This window comes from Schistocerca americana, chromosome 11 (genome assembly GCF_021461395.2).
Source record: "Schistocerca americana isolate TAMUIC-IGC-003095 chromosome 11, iqSchAmer2.1, whole genome shotgun sequence".
Taxonomy (NCBI): Eukaryota; Metazoa; Arthropoda; class Insecta; order Orthoptera; family Acrididae; genus Schistocerca; species Schistocerca americana.
Window position 1 is genome coordinate 66,832,019 of NC_060129.1, and position 25,343 is coordinate 66,857,361.

General features: G+C 42.0%; 1 long non-coding RNA gene across 1 annotated transcript in view; it reads right to left on the bottom strand.

Moving 5' to 3' along the window:
• LOC124553588 overlaps positions 1-5,813 on the bottom strand; it is a 33,056-nt gene extending 27,243 nt beyond the window's left edge. Inside the window, exon 1 of the long non-coding RNA XR_006968068.1 lies at positions 5,592-5,813. This is a non-coding gene — a long non-coding RNA (uncharacterized LOC124553588). The remainder of the gene's footprint in view (positions 1-5,591) is intronic.
• Between the last annotated feature and the right edge of the window lie 19,530 nt (positions 5,814-25,343).

Genomic DNA, 25,343 nt, shown 5'->3' on the forward strand with positions numbered 1-25,343 from the left:
TTAAGCAAGACATGCTAACAGCTAATTGGTTCTCTTTGCAGTGTAGTCCACAGAAGTAGTGAAACAATGTCAGTACAAATAGTTTATGATCAGGCTTATTACAGTTTTACCACACTTACTGAAGTCAAGGAAAATAATCAGTTTTGACCTTAAACATATTTTCTTCAATTCCTTTTACTTAAACTTTCATGTTAATTATGTCTGCTTTTTAAAAGGCACACGTTCCTGTTATATAAGGTAAACATATGCATTTTTTTCTTGCTATTATCATTTCTTATTATTTTCCTCATCATTACTATCATTTTCATTTTATTTTCAAAATTCACATAACCACTTGAGTCTTACGGAGAGCGTGTTGTTTGTGAGCTGTTTGCATCATCATAGCTGTTTCTGCTACGTTCTTGACAAGTAACGGAAACAGACGTGATGATTAAAACATAGCACAAACAACATGCTCTCTGTAAAACTCAAGTGTACAAACAATTTTCTCAGTTCAAAATCAGAGAAATGGCCACTGAAGATCTGCCTAATTCCAATCGCCCTTCGACTGCTCGAAGCGAGGACAATGTCAGCAAAATGCGTGATGTGATTAACAAAGATCTATGCAGGCCACTGACCAATTTGACGACATGCCAGGGTTGTCCTGGAGCTCAATTCAGTGCATTTTGACTGTTGATTTGGGGAGGTGTAAAGAAGCAGCAAAGTTTGTGCTGAAAATTATCACCACAGATCAAAAGGATCATCACGTTTGAGCCTGTCACAAACTGAAGGATACATTCAAAGATGATCTAAACTTTTTCAACAAAATCATCACAGGTGATGAGCAACAGTGCTATCGGTATGATCCAGATAGTACGCAATAGTCAATTCTATGGAAGTTAACTGGCCCACATTGTCCAGAAAAAGCTCAGCAAGTGAAATCGAACGTGAAGACACTGTCAATTTTTTTTTTTTTTTTTCACATCAAACTGATTGCACACTCACAATTTGTCCCTCAAGACCATACAGTAAACACCAATTCTATATGGAAGTTATGAAAAGTCTGCACAGGAGTTTGGAGTGAAAACGTCCAACTTTATGGGATTCCAGCAATTGGTCCCTGCATCTTGTCAACACTAACACACACACACACACAGCTCTCAGTGTTCACCAGTTTTTGTCCTCAGCAAAGTTGACTACCTTGACCCCCTGCCTTATTCGCCAGATTTACCAGCCTCTGACTTCTTCCTGTTCCTGAGGATAAAAAGAGACTTGAAAGGAAAGTTTTCTGCCGATATCAAAGATGTAAGATGCAGTGTCACGAAGGTATTAGCACTTCACAAAGAGGACGAATTTAGAAGGTATTGCCCACACTGGAATAAACATTTGGACAAGTGCATTAATGCTAATGGAGTGTACTTAGGAGAAGGTCAAGGTTGTGTTTGAAAAACAATAAAGTAAATGCTTTCTACAAAGAAATTCCAGTGATTTTTGGGCCCCCCCCCCTTTTGTATTCACTAGTCCCACCCCCACCGTGTCACATAGAACTCCTAGAAACAGCTTCCTGAAAATGTTTATGCACCCCTCTAAATGCGAGTTATTACTGCCAACACTAAGGCACTCTTTCTCACCTGAAATCTTGATTGTGGTGGGAGATTGCTAAGCAATACGGCTAGGGATATAATTCAGGTCAAATGGCAACAACGTGGTTGAAGATAAGTTGGGAGACACTAAAAATGTGGATAGCACACTAAGAATGTTTACAATTTGGGCATGAAAAACTTTGTGATTACTGAAAATAACAGACCGCTTCCCATATACTCCATTCTACATTACACAAAATGTAATCAATGTGTGTGTGTGTGTGTTTGGGGCTGACAGGTGAAAATGTAATTTCACTGATTAGCAAGGACACTGCAATGGGGTTTGTCACTGAGTGAACACTATTTGATCATGTGGTGCAATACAGTGCTATTTTTCCCCATTCTGTTTTGTCAGCTTTTTGGAACAGCAGATCTAGTGCTGTCCATTACTTTATTGTGATCTTGTCCCCTTGTGACTATTTAATACAAAATGTCAAATCCTCTTCTTAGTACTATCAAGGCTTAGGACTATTATTACATATCTTATCGTCATCATTATTAAACGTGATATATGATACCAATATGGACAATGTGGAAATTATCACCTGTGCTTCTGGTACCTGTGGGCTAGTTTATATCAAATCCCCAAAAGATTTTGACATCAAAGTGTCAGGTATTTCATATTTTTTATTTACAGTATATACCCACAGAGTAAACAAAAAGTAGGCCTAATAAATTTAATATTCTGTTGAAGCACAGGTTATTTGTTTTTCAATTAACAAGAGAAGTATTTTTTGAGATTGCCATGAAACTTCAAAACTACTGTTGCTAGAAATCTGAAACTGATGTTAACATAAATGACTTAGATCGAAATAAATTCACCGAATCCAAGCAACTTGACATCAGTTGTTACAATACGGATGTCCTACCAGATGGTCACGTGATAATTTGTGCTGGACGGAGACTCGAACCCAGTTTTCCCACTCATCACATGTGCTCGCCTCAGGATTAGGCTCTCTGTACTTGCCTCCCAGACCGACTAGCACCTATGGTGTCGGGATGAAGACAACGTAACGTATAGAAGTTTGTGTCGATCCAAGAGGTGTGCACAGATAGCTTCATTCTAAGGCAACCGCTCACGATAAGCAAGGTATTTGGGTTCGAGTACCAGTCCGGTGCAAATTTTCAAATGTCACCAACAGGTAAAACATTAGTACCTAAAATAGCTGACACCAAGTAATTCACATTCAGTTAATTTATTTTGATCTGAATTCAAGCGGCTGTTAATCATTATTAATGTAATACTCCATATTGGTGCAGGCCCTAGATTATAAAGAATAGGTCTCTATTCTATACAGTCTTATTCTCACTAATGCAGGCATACAGAATTAAGCTGCAGGCATTCAGTGATGAAAGTAAGACTACAGTATAGCAACGCAGTGTTTGGATCGGTCCAGAAGGTATGAACAGATAGCCTAATGGTAAGAGGACTCCTTGCGATAAGCGGGAAATCCGGGTTCGAGTCCCAGTCTGGCACATATTTTCATATAACACCAGAAGGTACAACACCTGTACCTAATACAATGGCACCAAGTTATTCCTATTTAGCGAATTAATTTCAAACAGTTGTCAATCACCATCAACATAAATAATGTAAATGTCTAGGTTTGAGCTTTGATTAGAAATCTAAAGTGATGCTCAATTTTTTTTTTTTTTTTTTTTTTTTTTAAAGTTTGGTAAGTGTCAAAAACAGTCCTCTTGTTTACATACAATGGGTTAAATTTCAAGATAAAGAAAGCAAGGGTATTTGAGATACAATGTTAAGACCAATCTATTATGTACATTTTAAGTTGTTTAAGTAACAAGCCGTGAAATGATGACTTTTCTTCAGGACTGATAACCTCACTGTTTGGTCCCCTCTCCCAAATCGACCAACCAACAACTTTCTTCCAGAAGCAAAGCTATGGTATTAGTCTTACTAAGAACTGAACTACATCTTTATCAATCCTATATATAGTATGAATATGATGATATATTTAAGTAATAAAAGTTACCCACCGTAGAAACAGAGGCTAACAATGACTTTAATGAACATCATTTGCATTTTGTTTGGAAAGGTTTAAGCAATCCTTTTCTCCCACAAGAGAATAAAAATGAATAAAATAAGATTACACAAAGCAGTCACTTGAGCTATGTTACCTGAAGTCTCATTTGTAAGATGCCAAAGATGCCTTTCGTTAGGATTTTACAACAAATTGTAAACAAGAACAAACAAAGTGGTTATTATGATATTTTATCAAAAATCAAAGTACAGACTCTCCCAGTGGCCATACTGGGCTCAGCTTACCCTAGAATACAACCAGTTAAGATGTGTAAGTTATTTCAAGATATAGATAAGGAAAAAAACAATGAAGCTGTTGATCCTTTTGGGCACAGAACACTAACTTTTAATTTCTTTGAATGTTGGCAAGCAACATACTATCAACTTTGAAAAATGTTAAGCTACTCTCGGTTCAAGCAGATGCAACCAATCGAGGTTCAATGACACATTTTCTGTAGAAGTCTTCTGTTTAGGAATGGTCTATGGTCTGTGCACCTGATTTATCATTCACAGCATATGGCTTAAATGCAACCTAAAATTAACACATTGGAATGAGAGAGGGAAGTCCCTGGGATGATTTCTGAATCGCTTGGTTCTGACGGTATTCCTTTGTTCAAATCAGATTCCGACAATGGTTTCTTGAGCTATTATTGCACAGCTGTTTGTGTGTCATAATTTCATTTTCAAATCAACACCGCATTAGCAGAAAGTCTGTTGTCACTGGCCCATAAATATGCTATAAGCACTTTTACAATTTGTTATGAGAAGACAGTGAATGCTGCTTCATTATTGTTGAAGTCTTGTGAATGCTGCCATTTTAAGATAGGCTGTTGAATGGAAAACATTAAATATCACTGTGTTGCATTTTACGCATTCTAAAATGTCTATGTGTAATACATGTATCCGAGTTCAGTATTATCCTCATTGCAGTATACAACCGAAGGATGCATTGTGGATTGGCAGACGGTCCACCGGTAAGACCGAATTTCATACATCGAAGCACAAATGAGTAATTTTCAGCAAAATTATAGGTTATGAGAACTTTTGAGTCATCTTGTATCATAAGAAAACTGATTGCCCCTTAATAACATTAAGGACCCATGACCTCAGCAGTTTGGTCTCATAAGATCTTACCACAAATTTCCAAAAAATCTCTCCAATAACATAACAGCGTAATTTTAATCTAAAATTAGAATAGAAGCTACACCAAAACTTCCACTCTTCATTATTGATGATCCCTTGTAACTTAAGAAAAATCAATGTAGTGCAGTAGACTTGTACATTTAAAAATCAATTCCCCTTTCTACTCATCCTCTCCTCACCTTCAAATTTTATCAATGGCAAACAGAAATACGGCAGCAATATATTTTTCTTAGAAAAATAAAAAGTGTGTTTTTGAGACTTTCAAATGGATTTTTTCTTCAATTTTTGAAAGTAAAATTTAATCTCACAGTAATTAACGCATAGTTCAGGTGCTTTCAACTGACAAGAGTTAACTATCTAGCTTCAATAGTTAAAGAGCTAAATGCAGAAATATTTCTCAAAAGGTTTGGAAAATCACGCAGTTTCTCACGATTTCGAAGAAATAAGTCTAGCATAGAGAAACGCTGTTGGAATTCGCGGTGTTTGTTAACTACCTGGGTATGGTCAGATGTTCAAAAAATCTGACACAACTGAGACATCAAGGTCCAAAACTTAATCAAATTTGTCTGATCTAGTATTATCTACGCTGGGTACAAAATTAAGGCAGTGGAAGAAGCGTTAGAGTAGTGGTATGAGTGAGATGAAGTTCAAATGTATATTTTGAGCTTAAATTACGGCAAAACTGAAAGCATCTGCCTGTCTGCCAACGCTTATGCATTTTTCAATGTAACGTGACGTACCTAACATAGTTTCAAAAATAAACGAATAATAAGGATGATAAATACCTGCATCGCATTACATGCTCATTCTTCAAGTTACTGTACTATTTGTTCACAGGCTTTGATTAACAGCAAAAGTGGTACACTAGTGATGTACAACCACTTACAGCCATGTATTAAAATGTACAAAAACTGCAGATCTTCGGTAACGTTTTTTGAATTCAAATCGTGCATGACTGAACACAGTAATCCCGTTACCACACTATTATTAATTTGTTTTTGTTTGTAACCAACAACAAACATATCGCTCCACATACTATTACGGATTTACGGAATAACTCTAAAACAAATGAACAGAGACCAAAGCTACCAACGTAGTACGTAGCTTTGGCGACAAAAACCGAATCGTAGCTTACCCAACAGCTGAAGGCAGATCAAAATCGCGAAAGTATCACTACACCCTCCTCAATATCACAAATTTCTTTTTTTAAGTTGTTTCAAACATTAATTCTATTTCTAAAGGCGTTTAAATTACGTGAACCTGTTGTATCTTCATTTTAGTTCATCGAAAATCACTCTCTCACTGACATGGAAGTGAGAATTTTTTTATATCGAGACTGCATTTTCAAATTCTTTCGATCGCCCATTTGCTGCATCAGTCATTGCTAGACTCCCGAAAATCTGTTTCGGTTACGCATGTCAGTGTAACTTGCTGTGTGTATAGAGTGAGTCATGCATTTCACACGTTCACAGTGGTTTGCAGACTGCAGTGCAGAGAATTAATTCAACACTGGTCACTGTGTGCTCTAAACACTCATGAGTTATGTCCGATGCGCGACTGTTTGATCAGGAGCGTCAAAGTAATTCTTCTGTGCCAGAATTGCTTGCAGTAGAAACATCATTTTCAGAAGGCGAAATGTTTAGTTCAAGTTGCGTCGATCGCGGTGTCACCAGCAATCCACTTTTATTGTTTGTCTGTCCACTCGGTCATGCGAAAATAAATTCATAGAAAAAAGTGAACAGTGAGATGAATGAAGTGCACAGAAAACTAATATAGGTGAACTTGAAAGACGTAATCATGTTAGATAATTCCTTGCATACCGGCCATGGCTTTCATGTAAGTTACAACGGTAAATCGTTATTGACTAAAAGAAGTCTGTCACTTAGTTAACATGGGTTGGAGGCATAGCATGAAAGCAGCTCAAAGTATTTTGGACTATTGGCTTATTAAGAAAGCTTCGAATCCTTACTAAAAGGTTGAACAATATTTTGTGCGATGTAGATTGTACCACAAAAAAATTATACAGAACTAAATTATCGACCTACTATAAATATAAATCCGTCCAGGCGATAGCCAAGGAATAACGTAGTCCAGCAAATGCACGGTATATGTTGTATCGGTGAGCATGCCGTCTGTGTGTACAATGTGGAAGGTACGTGATCTATTTGAGATTGGGCGAGGGCAGACTGTAACGGCCCGGAGGCTTGGCACAAGCATTTCGGAAACAGCACAACTTGTCAGGTGTTCAAGGAGTGCTGTGATTAGTGTCTTCAACATGTGGCGAAACCGAGGTGGAACCAAGTCCAGATGTCAGAGGGTTGGGTGGCCACCCCTCATTACAGATGTTGGACATTGTAGGCTGAGTAGACTCGTAAAACAGGACAGGTAGCAACCTGTGCCATCGGACGTTAATCTGAGTAGAGTACAAGTGTGTCTGAACACACAGAAGACGGAACACTCCTAACGAAGGGCCTCTGATGCTGACGACCCTGGCAAGTGCCAATGTTAACATTATAATGTCGGTAACTACGACTGAAATGGACTCGTGACCATCGGCACTGGACGTTGGGGTAGTGGAAGAGCATTGCACAGTGTGATGAATCCCAGTCTTTCAGGGAACAGCTCCTTGACACCCATACTTCAGGATGGATACAATCTGGTGGCAACTACATTGTGCTCTGGGGAACTTTCATGTAAACATCCATGGGTCCAGCGGAGCTTGTGGAAGGCACCATGAGGGCCAAGGAGTATTGTACACTCGTTGCAGACCACATAGTTCATGATGTTCATGTTTCCTGATGGCAGTGGCATTTTTCAGCAAGATAATGCACTATGTCACAATGAAAAGAGTGTGATCGAGTGTTTCAAGGAATACAGTGGCGAGTCGCAATTGATGTGCTGGCCCCCCAACCCTCGAGATGTGAACACGATCAAAACCATCTGCGATGTGACTGAAACAGACTTTTCTGGAGACTAGAAATCTACTCTGTAGGAATCAGCATGGGTTTCGAAAAAGACGGTCGTGTGAAACCCAGCTCGCGCTATCCGTCCACGAGACTCGGAGAGCCATAGACACAGGTTCACAGGTAGATGCCGTGTTTCTTGACTTCCGCAAGGTGTTCGATACAGTTCCCCACAGTCGTTTAATGAACAAAGTAAAAGCATATGGACTATCAGACCAATTGTGTGATTGGATTGAAGAGTTCCTAGATGACAGAACGCAGCATGTCATTCTCAATGGAGAGAAGTCTTCCAAAGTAAGAGTGATTTCAGGTGTGCCGCAGGGGAGTGTCATAGGACCGTTGCTATTCACAATATACATAAATGACCTTGTGGATGAAATCGGAAGTTCACTGAGGCTTTTTGCAGATGATGCTGTGGTGTATCGAGAGGTTGTAACAATGGAAAATTGTACTGAAATGCAGGAGGATCTGCAGCAAATAGACGCATGGTGCAGGGAGTTGCAATTGAGTCTCAAGTAGACAAGTGTAATGTGCTGCGAATACATAGAAAGATAGTTCCCTTATCATTTAACTAAAAAATAGCAGGTCAGCAACTGGAAGCAGTTAATTCCATAAATTATCTGGGAGTAGGCATTAGGAGTGATTTAAAATGGAATGATCATATAAAGTTGATCGTCGGTAAAGCGGATGCCAGACTGAGATTCATTGGAAGAATCCTAAGGAAATGCAATCCGAAAACAAAGGAAGTAGGTTACAGTACGCTTGTTCGCCCACTGCTTGAATACTGCTCAACAGTGTGGGATCCGTACCAGATAGGATTGATAGAAGAGATAGAGAAGATCCAACGGAGAGCAGCGCGCTTCATTACAGGATCATTTAATAATCGCGAAAGCATTACGGAGATGATAGATAAACTCCAGTGGAAGACTCTGCAGGAGAGATGCTCAGTAGCTCGGTACGGGATTTTGTTAAAGTTTCGAGAACATACCTTCACCGAAGTGTCAAGCAGTATATTGCTCCCTCCTACGTATATCTCGCGAAGAGACCATGAGGATAAAATCAGAGAGATTAGAGCCCACACAGAAGCATACCGACAATCCTTCTTTCCACGAACAATATGAGACTGGAATAGAAGGGAGAACCGATAGAGGTACTCAGGGTACCCTCCGCCACACACCGTCAGGTGGCTTGTGGAGTATGGATGTAGATGTAGATGTAGAACTGGCATCAGAGCTCATCACCCCAGGTGACGTGTGTGCAGATGTGGTACCAATCAGCCATTCGGCAGGTGGTCATAATGGTTTGGCTGATCAGTGTCTGTAGGTTAGAAACAAGAGCAGGCCTAGTACCAATCATTGTGGCACTCCATGTGTTATGTTTCTCCATTCTGAAGTTATTTTCAAGCCTGAGGTACAGTCTGTTCCTGTCATGGAGGTAAGGTCCCATCCATGCAAGAGAGACACCATTAATGCTGTAATGCTTTATTTTGCAAAGTATAACTTTGTGTTCCACACAATCAAAGGGTTTGGTTGGGTCACAGAATATGACAATAAGATTTTTTTCTTGTTTAGCTCCACTAGCTAAGACTTTATTTCGGAGGCCTTGTATTGCTTTGTGTGTGGATAATCCTTTATAAACGCCAAAATGGGAGGCGGTTAACAAGTTCTCTTCAGTTAATTGAGTCCGTATTCTATCACATGCCACTTTCTCAATCATTTTTGAAAAGCCTGGAAGGATTGATATAGTTCTGTAATTAAAAGTGATTTTCTGTGATTGTCCAGTTTCTAGATTGGTGTGACAGCATATTGAAGTCCATCAGGAAATATGCTCTGTGTGATTTACTGATTTTTCATAAAGATAATGCTATCAAACTCAGCACAAGATGTCAAAACTGTTCTAGAAACACTACAGCAAAATTACTCCTTTTTATGGCCTGATTAATTCCACAATCAAGTGATAATTAAATGGAAACCATAGCTGCAACCAGGCACTGACATACTTCATTGGGGACATGTTGAAAATGTGTGCCTTGACTGGGACTCAAACCCGGGACCTCCTCCTTACATGGCAGACGCCCTATCCATCTGAGCCACCGAGGGCACAGAGAATAGTGCACCTGCAGGCACTTATCCCTTGCATGCTCCCTGTGAGATGCACATTCCCAACATGTCCACACCACTACATTCGTAGTGTGCCTAATAGATGTTTGCCCATCATTCTCATTACTCGTGGCAGATTAATCTACCAAGTCCCTTACAAGTTTGGGCATAGTGTGTGCGTTCACACAAGAAGGTCGATGGTCGGGAAGCCATATTTTTTAACTATATATGACATTAGTATCTGTTCCCAAAAGAACAGTTACCATATATGACCATGCAGCTTTGCTAGAATGAAATGATAATTAAATGTACACCCTAGCTGTAACCAGGCGTTGATATACTTCATTGGGGACATGTTGAAAATGTGTGCCCCAACTGGGACTCGAACCCGGGATCTCCTACTTACATGGCAGATGCTCTATCCATCTGAGCCACCGAGGGCACAGAGAATAGTGCACCTGCAGGCACTTACCCCTTGCATGCTCCCCGCGAGATGCACATTCCCAACATGCTTAACCTTTGTTTCTGTTCCAAAAGGCCAAGACCCATCTTTGGATGTGACCCTTTATTCTACCATTCCCTCCTTAAATTCCAGACTGAAAAATCTGTACTACTTACCCACCTTGCCCTTGACAAATAAACTGCCTCCCAAACTGCCATTCCCGACAGATGCATTCTCTCTTGAAAATACTACCTTTCAGCCCCTTAATGTGCTAACACAATCAGTGTGGTTCTCCTTGAAGCCAGCCATAAAATTGAACAAAACCTCTCACCATCTTAAGAATCTGTGTAGCCAATTGCTCAAATACCTCAATAGTTGTGTCCAACTCCTACACCAATCACCACCTGGAATGTGTCCAATTTATTTCCAATGCTCTCCCACAGGGTGCTATCCTTGTTATGTACCACCAACACAGCTTTGCTTTACACTAATACCCACATACACATGGTCTCTCTGTCCTAGAATGCCACCTCTTCCAACAGTAGCCTGAAAGTCTTTCTAAAACTTCCTTTATTGTCACACAAGCCGGCTCCGGCCCTACCCATAACTACTTCACATTTGAGGACCAGACCTGCAAACAAATCAGAGGCAAAGCCATGGGGACCAGGGCACCCCATTCCTATGACAACCTTTTCATGGGTGCATGAAAGAGGCCTTCCCCAAGACCTATAAGCCCCCCCCCCCCACCCCACCCCACCCTGGTTTGATACAGATTCACTGACAACATCTTTGTGGTCTGGACTCGTGGTGAAGAACAATTTCTTCTCCTCTTCCTGCAAAAACTTAACTAATTTTCCCAAATCAAATTCACCTGGTCTTTTTTCAGACCCAAAGCAAATTCCTTTCATGCTGACTTCTGCCTCACTGAAACTCACATCCAAACCTCAGTCCATATCAAAACCAACAATACCTACACTTTATGAAAGCTGCCACCCTGTCTACATCAAATGCTCCCTTCCCTACAACCCAGGCATCTGCATCTACATCTAGAGAGATACTCCACAAGCCACCGTATGGTGCGTGGTGGAGGGTACACTGTACCACTGCTAATCATTTTGTTTCCTGTTTCACTCACAAATAGAGCAAGGGAAAAACGACTGTCTGTACGCCTTTGTATGAGCCCTAATTTCTCATATCTTATCTCTTTGGTCCTTACACGCAATGTATGTTGCTGTGGCAGTAGAACCAGTCAGTACTCAGTCTCAAATGCAAGTTCTCTAAATTTTCGCAATAGTATTTCTCGAAAAGAATGCTGCCTTCCCTCCAGGGATTCCCATTTGAGTTCCCAAAGCATCACCGTAGCACTTACGTGTTGTTCCAACCTACCAGTAACATATCCAGAAGACCATCTCTGAATTTCTTCAATGTCTTCCTTCAATCTGATCTGGTACAGGTCCCAAGCACTTGACTAGTACTCAAGAATAGGTCACACCAGCATCCTGTATGTGATTTCCTTCACAGGTGAATCACTCTTTCCTAAAATTTTCCCAATAAACTGAAGTTGACCATTCGCCTTCCCTACCACAAACCTTATATGCTCATTCCATTTCATATTGCTTTGCAACATTATGACCAGATATTTAACTGACTGGAGTGTATCAAGCAGGTCACTAGTAATACTGTATCTGAACATCACAGGTTTGTTCTTCCTACTCATCCTCATTAACTTACATTTTTCCACATTTAGAGCTAACTGCCATTCATCACACCAAATAGAAATTTCGTCTAAGTCATCTTGAATCTTCATGCAGTCATTCAGCTTTTACACTTTACTATACACTGCAGCATCATCAGCAGACAACAGCAGATTGATGCTTCTCCTGTCCGCCAAATCATTTATGTACGAGTATATAGAAAACAACAGCAGTCTGATTACACTTCCCTGGGGCACTCATGACAATACTCTCATCTCTGATAAACATTCACATCTGCAGCAAAAATATCTGCTCCACCACAAAATTGGATTCTGTAGAAATGTTTGAACACATGAGGAGATACTGACCCTACAACTTATCTTAAAGAATATAATAATTCCAATCCCAAAGAAAGCAGGTGTTGACAGATGTGAAAATTACCGAACTATCAGCTTAATAAGTCACAGCTGCAAAATACTAACACGAATTCTTTACAGACGAATGGAAAAACTAGTAGAAGCCAACCTCGGGGAAGATCAGTTTGGATTCCGTAGAAACACTGGAACACGTGAGGCAATTCTGACCTTACGACTTATCTTAGAAGAAAGATAAGGAAAGGCAAACCTACGTTTCTAGCATTTGTAAACTTAGAGAAAGCTTTTGACTATGTTGTCTGGAATACTCTCTTTCAAATTCTAAAGGTGGCAGGGGTAAAATACAGGGAGCGAAAGGCTATTTACAATTTGTACAGAAACCAGATGGCAGTTATAAGAGTCGAGGGACATGAAAGGGAAGCAGTGGTTGGGAAGGGAGTAAGACAGGGTTGTAGCCTCTCCCCGATGTTGTTCAATCTGTATATTGAGCAAGCAGTAAAGGAAACAAAAGAAAAATTAGGAGTAGGTATTAAAATTCATGGAGAAGAAATAAAAACTTTGAGGTTGGCCGATGACATTGTAATTCTGTCAGAGACAGCAAAGGACTTGGAAGAGCAGTTGAATGGAATGGACAGTGTCTTGAAAGGAGGATATAAGATGAACATCAACAAAAGCAAAACAAGGATAATGGAATGTAGTCTAATTAAGTCGGGTGATGCTGAGGGAATTAGATTAGGAAATGAGGCACTTAAAGTAGTAAAGGAGTTTTGCTATTTGGGGAGCAAAATAACTGATGATGGTCGAAGTAGAGAGGATATAAAATGTAGGCTGGCAATGGCAAGGAAAGCGTTTCTGAAGAAGAGAAATTTGTTAACATCCAGTATTGATTTAAGTGTCAGGAAGTCATTTCTGAAAGTATTCGTATGGAGTGTAGCCATGTATGGAAGTGAAACATGGACGATAAATAGTATGGACAAGAAGAGAATAGAAGCTTTCGAAATGTGGTGCTACAGAAGAATGCTGAAGATTAGATGGGTAGATCACATAACTAATGAGGAGGTATCGAATAGAATTGGGGAGATGAGGAGCTTGTGGCACAACTTGAGTAGAAGAAGGGATCGGTTGGTAGGACATGTTCTCAAACATCGAGGGATCACCAATTTAGTACTGGAGAACAGTGTGGAGGGTAAATACATAGAGGGAGACCAAGAGATGAATATACTAAGCAGATTCAGAAGGATGTAGGCTGCAGTAGGTACTGGGAGATGAAGAAGCTTGCACAAGATAGAGTAGCATGGAGAGCTGCATCAAACCAGTCTCAAGACTGAAGACCACAACAACACCACAGAATCCCTCAACACATACACTGACACTGACAGTCTCTCTCAGACTGTCCTCAACTACAGCTACCTCACAGATTTTATTCACAAACAAATCTTCTGGGCAATTTAATACTCTCTCCCTCTCGTTAATGCAGTTCTCAATTACAAAAGAGTGACGACGGACCCCTCTTCGTGCCCAGGTCCACCCAGGCCTCAACTGCTTCTATACTTCCTACATCTACATACACACTGCTCAAATCACTGCACAGAGCATGACAGAGGGTAACTTTTACCATACTAATAATTTCCTGTACTAATCCACTCGCAAATAGAGTGAGGAAAAAACAACTGCCTAAAAATGTCAATACAAGCCCTAATATCTCACATCTTATCATCATGGACCTTGTGGAAAATGTACTTTGGGAGCAGTGGATTTATTCAGCAGTCAGCCTCAAATATCGGGTATTACTTTATGAGGCCACAGCTACAGATTTTTCAAGTTGAGCCCTGAAATGGGATCATCTCTCACTTATATCTTTCTCGCACCAACCAGTGTCACCTTCTAACACCCTCCTAATCTCCGTACCATCCTAGTCAGACTATATGACATTCCCAAACCATTACCCACACTCCAGAGTTCCTGCCATTGGGATTGTCATAGTGTAAATCCTTCTCCGTGCACCAACCGACCACCACCTACTCCAGTTCCACCATTAGTAAATCCTACAATATCAAAGGCAGATCAACTTGCAAAACTGTGCACGTTGTTTATCAATTAACTTGTGTCCACTGCACTGTGTTATATACATACCTGACCATCACTAAACTGGTGGAGCATACAAATGTGCATGGAAGAACTTTATGCCTTTGGGACATCTGGTACCCAGTTGCTCAATATACTCCACCACATGATTCAAGGGTGCTACACAACACAGGTCATTTGGATCTCCCTCCTCCCCCCCCCCCCATTCCCCCCTCCAGTCCCCACCTGGTACTGTTTTCCTGGACTCCATAGTCTGGAGCTGCCCATCTGTGACATCCTCACATTTCGACACCATCCCATCCTGATCTTAATCTTCATTAACACATCCCTCCTCCTCATTTTTTTCATTAAGCTTTTCTCTCCTTTTGTTGTCCACCTTCACTCTCTTAACTACCTGCCCTCTTTCCGTCCACCCCTTATACTGTCATAGTTCCTAATTGTACTATTCATTCCTCTTCCTTCTAATCTATCTTTACTTTTAACTGTGCCAGTGTCATTTCTGCACTGAAGCTGGCAGTGCACTTTATCCCTGAGCTACTCTCTCTGGCATCTCTCCCTTCATCCTTGTCTCCTCTCTTCCTCGGTGCAGGTCTGATTGCACTCACATCCGAGTTGGCCACTTGTCTAACTTTCATATATCGCAGATTCCTTGACCAAAAATCCTCGCTCAGTTCTTGGAAAAAAGCACAGGTCACACATGTATACAGGAAGGGTTGTAGAAGTGTACCACAAAACTACTGTCCTATATCCCACACACTGATCTGTTGTAGAATATTAGAACATAGTCTGAATGCTAACATAATGAGGCATCTTTAACAGAATGATCTCCTCACTGCCAAGCACCATGTATTCCGAAAACATGAGTCATGTGAAACCCAACTCACACTTTACTCCCACGACCTACTGAAAGCTTTGGATCAAGGGTGTCAGGAAGATGCTGTGTTGCTTCATTTCTGAAAAGCATTTGACTCAGTAACTCACCTATGCTTATTATCAAAACTACGATCTTATGGGGTGTTGAGTGAAATTTGTGACTGGATTGAGGACCTTTTGGTAGAGAAGTCATAGAATTTTATTGTCAGATGTAGAAGCATCTTCAGATGTGCGGAAATTGTGTTGGGACCTTGCTGTTCCTGTTGTATATAAATGACCCTGCAGATAATATTAATAGTGCATTGTTATCAATAGCTGTGTTTGAGCAATTAGCTACCCTATTTTGGAAGTTGACAGTATGGATTACGTGAATGATAGTGTTACTAACTGATAAATCCTTACTGGACAAGTCTTTAAGATAATCTACATTAAAGTTATCAGAATCACTGTTTATCTTTTTTTATTGCTGTTACATAGGCCTATAGAACATCAATGTGATCTATGAACAGATTAAAATTACCCAGTGGCGTTCAGTACACCCTTACCATTATAAATGATTTAATATGAAATTCTAATTCTGTCCTGCATGCTTCCACAAGCTGCTTTAGGCAGATGACAATTCCTGATGAATGCAGCAGCTCCTTCTGTTTCCATTTCTGCTCTACAGAAGCAAGAGACTAATCTAAATCCTGTTACACTTAACACTTATGTATCAGTGGGCACGTAATGTTCATAGAGGTAAATTATGTCGATGGATTTGATGACTGTTATTCACCAAGGCAGATAAGTACTGTAGTTCATTAATTTTAGTTGTTAGTACTCAAATATATGATGACTTAAATATATAAGGGATCCGAAAACTGAACACGTGGAATGGTTCCATTCAACAGTAATCACCAAACTTGTTAAGGCGTTACCAAAGATGTAAAAATCTTACGAATGATTCAGACTGTATTCAGGATGTTGCAGTATTTCCCAACCAAATTGTTGAGGCACAGCTTTGGTTCGATTGGTGGTGTGGTGGCAGGCATTATTGTGCAAAAGCTGATTCCAGCCAGAGGGCAAATTGTAAAACAGACAGTGGAAAGATCCCACGTCTCCCCTGCCTAAGAAATCCAAAGCTGTTCACACAATTTCCAGTAAGGTCACGATAACCTCCTCCTTCAACTCCTTGGGTCCTCTGCTTGTTGAGTTCCTCAAGTGTGGAACCACAATCAATGTGCAATGCCAGGAAGACACTCTGCCAAAACTGTGACGTGCTATCACATCAAAATATCAAGGAATGCTGTCTGATCGAATCATCCTATTGCACGATAACACCCACCCCCACACCTCCAATCAGATGAAGGCTATGGTTCTCTGAATTGACTCTGTGATTTTCACATCTTTGATGACCTGAAGAAATATGTGTGGACATCAGTTTCAGTCAGACTAGGAAGTGCAAGAGGGTGAGGTTGTGGATATGTCAGCGGCCCACTGTGTTCTGTGAAACGTGAATTGATGATCTTTCCTGCCAATGTGATAGATGTCTTGAAATTACAATGAAATGAATACCCTTAGCTGCTTACAGGCATTGACATACGTCAACGGGGACAGATGAAAATGTGTGCCCGACCGGGACTCAAACCCGGGATCTCCTGCTTACATGACAGACACTCTATCCATCTGAGCCACCGAGGACACAGAGGATAGTGCGACTACAGGGATTCATCAGTGGCACGCCTCCCACGAAACCCACATTCTCAACATATTGTCCCGCACTACATTCGTAGTGCCCCCGCCCATTATACTCATTACTCGCGGCGCGTTGGTGATTCCTGTAAGAGTTCGGGAACTGTTTGTGCATTCGCACAGAAGAAGTTAAGGTGCACCAGCACAAACAGTGCCCGAACTCTTACGGGAATCGGCAACGCACTGCGAGAAATGAGTATAATGGGTGGGGGCACTACGAATGTAGTGCGGGACAATACGTTGAGAACGTGGGTTTCGCGGGAGGCCAGAGATAAATCCCTATAGTCGCACTATCCTCTGTGTCCTCAGTGGCTCAGATGGATAGAGCGTCTGCCAAGTAAGCAGGAGATCCCGGGTTCGAGTCCCGGTCAGGGCACACATTTTCATCTGTCCCCATTGACGTATGTCAATGCCTGTAAGCAGCTAAGAGTGTTCATTACATTTTTTTTTTTTTTTTTGGTCATCAGTCTACTGACTGGATTGATGCGGCCCACCACAAATTGCTTTCCTGTGCTAACCTCTTCATCTCAGAGTAGCACTTGCAACCCACATCCCCAGTCCCCAATTATTTGCTTGACGTATTCCAATCTCTGTCTTCCTCTACAGTTTTTGCCCTCTACAGCTCCCTCTAGGAAAAACCTACCAAATTTGGGATAGCTTTAACCCAGCACACAGCTGCAAGATCATGAAGGGAACATGGCATTAAAAAATGCTGTAAAATAATAATAGAGTACTTGTGTACGTAGTACACAGAGCTACAAAAGCAAACTTAAGAGAGTGGCATACAAGGGCAGTCAAATATGAAAAATGTGGAAAAATGTAAGTAAACTACTTATTAATACTGAAGAACTTGCCATAGTTGTTAACACATTTATTCCACTGTAATTGCCTTACAATGGTCAACGCCTTTGTGAAAAAATGTTGCCAGGCACACACCTCTTTATCTGAAGCAAAGGGACAGCCATGAATGCCTTTCTTCAGCACTTTAAAAATATGAAAATCACTTGGAGAGAGATTGGTCATTCGTTTGGTTCACACCAAGCGTTCGTAGAACACCGCAAACATTTTTCCATTAAGCTGTTGACCATCTTGTCTCACAGGGTCATAAATGTATTCACAGCTATGGTGATTAGTTTTGAAATACTAAACAGTTAACTTCCTTTTTTCCATCAATCTTGTTTTATGGAGTTTTCATCTTGTGTATTCTTTCTGAAGTTTTGCATCAGTGTAACCAAATATATTACAACAAAAAAAGATGAATGTGACAGGGTTCAGATCCCATACAGAGCCAATCACAAAATATTCTGATTTCATTCATCACTTTCAAATTATTGTTTAATTCTGGTATATTAACGCAATGCTAAATCTATAGTGGCAGATCCATGATTAGGTTGGGATTTCCTAATTAACGCATACTAAGATAGAATTTTGCATGTGGGCAGTGCAAACCTTCCCCTCTGTCTCCAACCCCTCCCATCCCCCTCCCCTCCTCCTCCACACAAAAATTCATAAGACCTATTTTGTTTATCAGTTTCTTTGAGTGGCAATGGCAGTGTGCGTAAACACAAACACACATACCTGACCTCAGCATCTGGCTGCCAAGGACAGAATGTGAGCAGCAGTGCAAGATGCTCAAACTCTTTCCTTGGCAGCCAGAGACTGTGTCCAAGTCTGTGCATGTTGTGTTTGTGTGTTGTGCTGTGTGCTGTTTAAATCTAATGAAGACCTGTTTAGCCAAAAGCTGTGTTTGACAGTCTTTTTGTTGTGCCTATCTGCGAATCAGCGACTCCACTATATGGTGGGTAGCAACTATCCATTTCATAAAACTGTCGAACATATATCTTCATTTTTCATTGCTGTGACAAGACGAAGCAATCCAGGTACAGTTACTGGCATCACTATTCTAAACCAAACAACTGCTTTGGTTGTTATAACCAGTGCTCGATTAGTGATGGTATGCCATACTGATACCTCTGACAAGTCACAGTACTGGTACCTGTTCTTTTTTATAAATCAAGCACTGGTCATAACTGTTACTACTTCTACTTGTTTTATTCGAGATCATGTCGCATCCAGAAGGTCAAACCAAACTGAACATATCTAGAAGGAACTGTTGTAAATAAGTGTTCATTTTCATAGCCCATTATGTACTCTCACAGACTGATCAATCTGAAGTTACAAGCAGAGGAGAGGTGATGCGTGGAATGAATAAAAAAAAAGAACTGAACACATGCCAAATAAGAAGCTGTGTATCACTGGCCGAATGTGCTACAATTAGCTCATTATACCTTATTTTAAACATATACACAGTGAATCTTTGATGAGGCTCACGTTGCACTCCGGCACAAATCTTCACATGTCACTAATATACCTAATACAGCTGATGTCTAATAGTTCACAGTAAGCAAACAAATTTTGAATATTATAACAACATTCCATGCAGAACCAATCACAACACAGATTCTTGATTCTGTAATTACTTTCTGTGGGTGGGGATGGGAGCAGGGATTGTGAACAACACATGTATAAGATGGGACAATACAACATATTTAAAAGACATACCGGTAACTCCTTCTGCAATAAACAAATTTATTTTACTGCTGATGTTTTTAACATGTCATACTAAAAAATCACATTCACTGCAACAATAACTCCAACACAAGAGATAAACGTGTCATCCACGTCAATAAACATTTTATGACATGGGTTTTCACAGTGCAATGTAAACCATTTCATTTTCTTAAAGTGTATCTATGATACTACTACAGACAGTGACATAACATTATTAATATATTACCAGACACATTAATTTGACACAGATGGTAAAATAAAAATAATGATCTTGGGTACTGGCTGTTGCCTATTCCTAGTAACCATCCCAGAAAATATAGGGTGGTGGCAGAGAACGTTTGGTTGTGCAATCCTGTAGTCACTCTGTTGTGGTACTGGATTTGCAATGCGTTTCTGAAAATACATAAAAGATATATTGAATGAATTATTGCATATTTTAAGATAGAACCTGGCAGTAACGGAAAGAACAAACATGAGTAGAATAACATCATTAGATGTCAAATTAGAATAACATCAATACATGTCAAATAAGAAAAGAATTATGTATGTACTGATCAGCAATATGAATTTTGTATGTAGAATACACCACTCTGTGGCCAGTTAGGTGCAAATCATTTTCAAAAAACTCCCACATTTAACTTCATATTAAGTTGTTAAATGGTGGCACATTTAATCAGCTAATCTGATCATGTATTGCATTCACACTGCAACTGGACAGCTGAAGATTGTGATGCTACAGATTTACCGACACTCATTATATAGGTACGTGTTCAAGGCATTAAGCATTCTAGTATCACCTTCACATTATATACATTTACTAACATTTCTTGACATAAATAAACCATCACAATTTCAAAAGAATAGAAATTTATTCTGCTCATTCATCATATTCTGTACATCCCACCAAGAAGGTGAAAAAGAATAGAAATTTCTTCTACTCTACCGCCAAGGAGGTGAACCTACAGGGAGTAAGTGAAGGTAAACATTAACAAAAGACAACCAAACATTGCTTAAGCTGTACACTATATTAATAAGAAAATATCACAATACTGCTTAATGCTAGTTCTTTTTATGCCAGTTAAATGTGTTCTAGTGAATTAGAAAGAAAGCTGCTGCTACTTCAGTTACATTAGGTACCTTCAGGATGTCATAAGAAACTTGATATTTGGTTCATTAATCAAGTATTTTTTAGAAAAAACAGTAACCTACATATGTAATTACATAGGACAGTTTACAGCACACTAATTTCTTGTTGTATGTTAGATGGGAGCTTCTCAAATATCTTCATACCATAATACATAACTTTGTTAAATCTTAGTTAAGGATGCAAAGTTTACACAAAAGTTACTTTCTGTCTTGTATTGATAGTGCAGATCAAATTTCAGCATGAAATGATTTTTTCACAACCACACTACGCCTTGATTAAAGTAACTGTGATTGTGGGAGTGACTAAGAGTCAGCCAACTGCTGTTCTTTCTTGACACTTATGTGCCCACTATAATGACTGATTTTTAGGCACCACACAGCTTTCTCAGCTGCAGTACGATACACAGGAAGGCGAGAGCCAACTGTTGCTCTATCCACCATCCCCACTGATGTACTTGACAACAATAAAAGTAATCTGAATGTATGTTTTGCTCTATTTGCATTGCATGTGCAGCTCTTGCTCATTCTATGTGGAATGTTGTATATAATGAATGACCCTGCACCACCATAGCTGTCTGCCAGCCATGAGGTTATTTTAATGAAAATTTAGAAGAAAACATAACAATTGTTTATCACTAAGTCTGCCAAAGGTTCACAAAAGTGTTCAACAACAACCACAAAAGTTTTCTTATATAATTCACTAATATAATCTGAGAGGGGACGACAGAAGCGTCCGATCCCACGTGTCGGCTTTGACCCGTGACGTACGGGTGTTGTCGTGTGACGTCATGACGACGTGGAGTTTGCCTTGTGAGTGTGGCGTGTTTGTAGATGTCGTCGTGTTGTGGTTTGTTGTGCTCTCTTGTGGTGTGTTCAGGGTTTTCGTTTGTGTGGTGTAATGGGTTCAGTTTGATTTTGCTCATTATCCAGAATTGTGCGAGTGTCGGCTGTGTTTGTAGTGGAATTCGTTTCAGTGAGTGTGAAGCTTAATTTGGTGTTGTTCATTGTAGATCGTGTGGTAATTTTAGTTAAATTAATCGGTTGTTGTTTTTTGTTCAGGAATGGATATGACGGATGCGACTACAACTGTAGTAAGTTGCATACAACACAGCTATGAAATAAATCTGCCGTTTATAACGTTCACGAGTACAACACTACACGTGCAGCTTTAGTACATACAGTTCAAATAGATCCTATACATTTATATTCTATGGGAAAATACGATATTCTAGCCACAATCATTTTAACCGATCAGCCTGTTTGCATCCCAGAATCCGAATGTACATTACATTTCCTGTTTCCTCTCCAACAATTTTGTGTTCTGCTTTTCGTCTCTTAGAACTCACAATACCACAAAGCCCATTACTATCTAGAATCTACTTGCCTAGATTTCCAAAGCTGAGCGCCGGCGACGAAAGAAAAGCTTACTGTCATTTCAATACTGGAGCGAGGGAAGGCGAAAGTACGCTTGGAATTTCATACAAAAAACTAAACTATCATGCAATCATTAAATCGATGAAAGTTACAGATTGGGCGGACAAGGAAGATAAACACGAAAATAAAAGTAAGGTGGGTGCTTTACTGTAAACTCGATATAGGTTTAAACAGGTTACAGCTTTTTTTTTTTTTTTTTTTTTTTTTCTTTATTGTAATTTGGACACCCCATACAAGGTGGGCTGGCAGCGGAACAGTGTACTCCGCTCTTCAGCCATAAGCAGTACAATAAAAAAGAAAGGGAGACAGACAAGTAACAGAATGGCGGTTTAAAAAACAGGAGATACAATAGTTAAAAAACATGAAGCCGTTCACACTTGATGAAACAAACAAGAAAAACCGTCGGCACTGGGCACAAACACTGACGATGTAGATGACACACGTGAACGAAGGAGCGTGGACGGCGAAAAAACACTGAGGCACAGACACGACGGCACAGACACTAAAACGAGGGCGATGATCTCCGGCGCGCGAAAGTTCACGAGGCGTGTGCGAGTCCGGGGACCTGCCAAGAGAGGAGGAGGAGGAGGAGGAGGGGGAGTGGGAAAGCGAGAGGGGAGAGCAGGGACACCACGGGCAGGGGAAAGAGGGGGGAGAGAGGAAGGGGGAGGGGAAGCCCGGAAGAAGAGGGGGGAGGGAGGGGATGGGGGAAAGGGAAAGAGAAGGGAAGGGAAGAGAAAGGAGGGAGGGTGCCGAAGGGAAAGGACACCAGGAGGGAGGGGGGGGGCAGGGTCAAAGTTGATAGGAGGGGTAGATGGAGGGGACGAGGACATCATCAGGGAGAGGGAGCTGGCGGAAACCACCTTGGGAGAGGGTAAGGAGGGTGGAGAGATGGAGACCAGGTGGGACGTGGGAGTACAGGCGCGGCAGCGGGCGGGGGTGGGAGAGGATCGGGGAGACGAGCGGGTGAGGAGGATCGAGTTTACGGGAGGTGTATAGGATTCGTATCCTTTCGAGGAAGAGGAGGAGGTGGGGGAAGGGGATAAGGTCATACAGGATCCGCGTGGGGGAAGGGAGACGGATGCGATAGGCAAGGCGGAGAGCATGGCGTTCAAGGATTTGGAGGGATTTATAAAAGGAAGGGGGGGCGGAGATCCAGGCGGGATGGGCGTAACAGAGGATAGGGCGGATGAGGGACTTATAGGTGTGGAGGATGGTGGAGGGGTCCAGACCCCACGTTCGGCCGGAAAGGAGCTTGAGGAGACGGAGTCGGGAACGTGCCTTGGCTTGGATTGTCTGGAGATGGGGAGTCCAGGAGAGGCGACGGTCGAGGGTGACGCCAAGGTACTTAAGGGTGGGGGTGAGAGCGATGGGACGGCCATAAACGGTGAGATAGAAATCAAGGAGGCGGAAGGAGGGAGTGGTTTTGCCTACAATGATCGCCTGGGTTTTGGAAGGATTGACCTTGAGCAACCACTGGTTGCACCAAGCGGTGAACCGGTCAAGATGGGATTGGAGAAGGTGTTGGGAGCGTCGCAGGGTGGGGGCAAGGGCGAGGAAGGCGGTGTCATCGGCAAACTGGAGAAGGTGGACGGGGGGTGACGGCGGCGGCATGTCCGCCGTGTACAACAAGTACAGAAGGGGGGAGAGGACGGAGCCTTGGGGCACACCGGCGGAGGGGAAAAAGGTGTAGGAATCGGTGTTATGGATGGTGACATAGGAAGGACGGCGGGAGAGAAAGGAACCGATCAGACGAACGTAGTTAATGGGAAGGGCGAAGGTTTGGAGCTTGAAGAGGAGACCGGAATGCCATACGCGGTCATATGCGCGTTCGAGGTCAAGAGAGAGGAAGATTGCGGAGCGACGGGAATTGAGCTGTTCGGAAAGGAGATGAGTGAGGTGAAGGAGAAGATCGTCGGAAGAGAAGGACGGCCGAAAGCCACACTGGGTAACGGGGAGGAGGCGGTGCTGGCGGAGATGCTGGTGGATGCGGCGGGTGAGGATAGATTCCAGGACCTTGCTGAAGACCGAGGTAAGGCTGATGGGACGGTAGGAGGAGACGGCGGACGGCGGTTTGCCAGGTTTGAGGAACATGAGGATACGGGAGGTTTTCCACAGGTCGGGGTAGTAACCGGTGGACAGGACTACATTGTAGAGCCTGGCCAGGGTGGAGAGAAAAGAGACAGGAGCTTCACGAAGGTGACGGTAGGTGACACGATCGTGGCCAGGAGCGGTGTTACGTTTGGTGCGGAGTGTATTGATGAGATCCTGTGTGGTGATGGGGGCATTAAGGTCCGTGTGTGGAATGTTGTCCAAGTACTGGAAACCAGGAGCGAGGGGAGGGATAGAGGTGTCAGTTCGATCGCGGATATCTGGGAAGAGGGAGTAATCGAACTGGGGATCATCAGGGTTGGAAAACACATCGGACAGGTAGGAGGCAAAGTGATTGGCCTTACTAAGGGCGTCAGGGAAGGGGTGATCATCGTGGAGAAGAGGATAGTAGGGGGAGGGTTTAGTTCCGGTAAGGCGACGGAAAGCGGTCCAGAACTTGGACGAGTTTAGAGGGAGGGTAGCAGTTAAACGGGTGCATGTCTGTCGCCAGTCCCGGCGTTTCTTGGCCGCGAGCAAACTTCGAATGTGTCGCTGTAGTTGCCGGTGGCGTCGTAGTGTGTCCGGGTCACGCGTGCGGAGGAAGGCACGGTAGAGACGACGGGATTCACGGAGGAGGAGGACGGCCTGTGGTGGTAGGGTAGGACGGTGGGGGTGGATGGCAACAATAGGGACGTGGGCCTCCACGGCCTCAGACAAGGTCTGCTGGAGAAAGGAGGCGGCATGGGTGACATCATCGGGACGGCGGCAGGCGAGAGGGTGGCTATCGACCTGAGTGGAGAGGGTATCCCGGTAGGCATTCCAGTTGGCACGGGAATAGTCATGGATGTACTTAGGGGGAGGGTCATGACGAGGGTCGGGGCGGGGGCGACGGCCGTCTGAAACGGTGAGGAGGACAGGGAGATGGTCGCTACCAATAGGCTCCAGGACATCCACCGTAATGCGACCAAGGAGGTTGGGGGAGGAGAGGATAACATCGGGAGTGGAGTTGGATTCGGGACGAGTGTGCTGGGGGA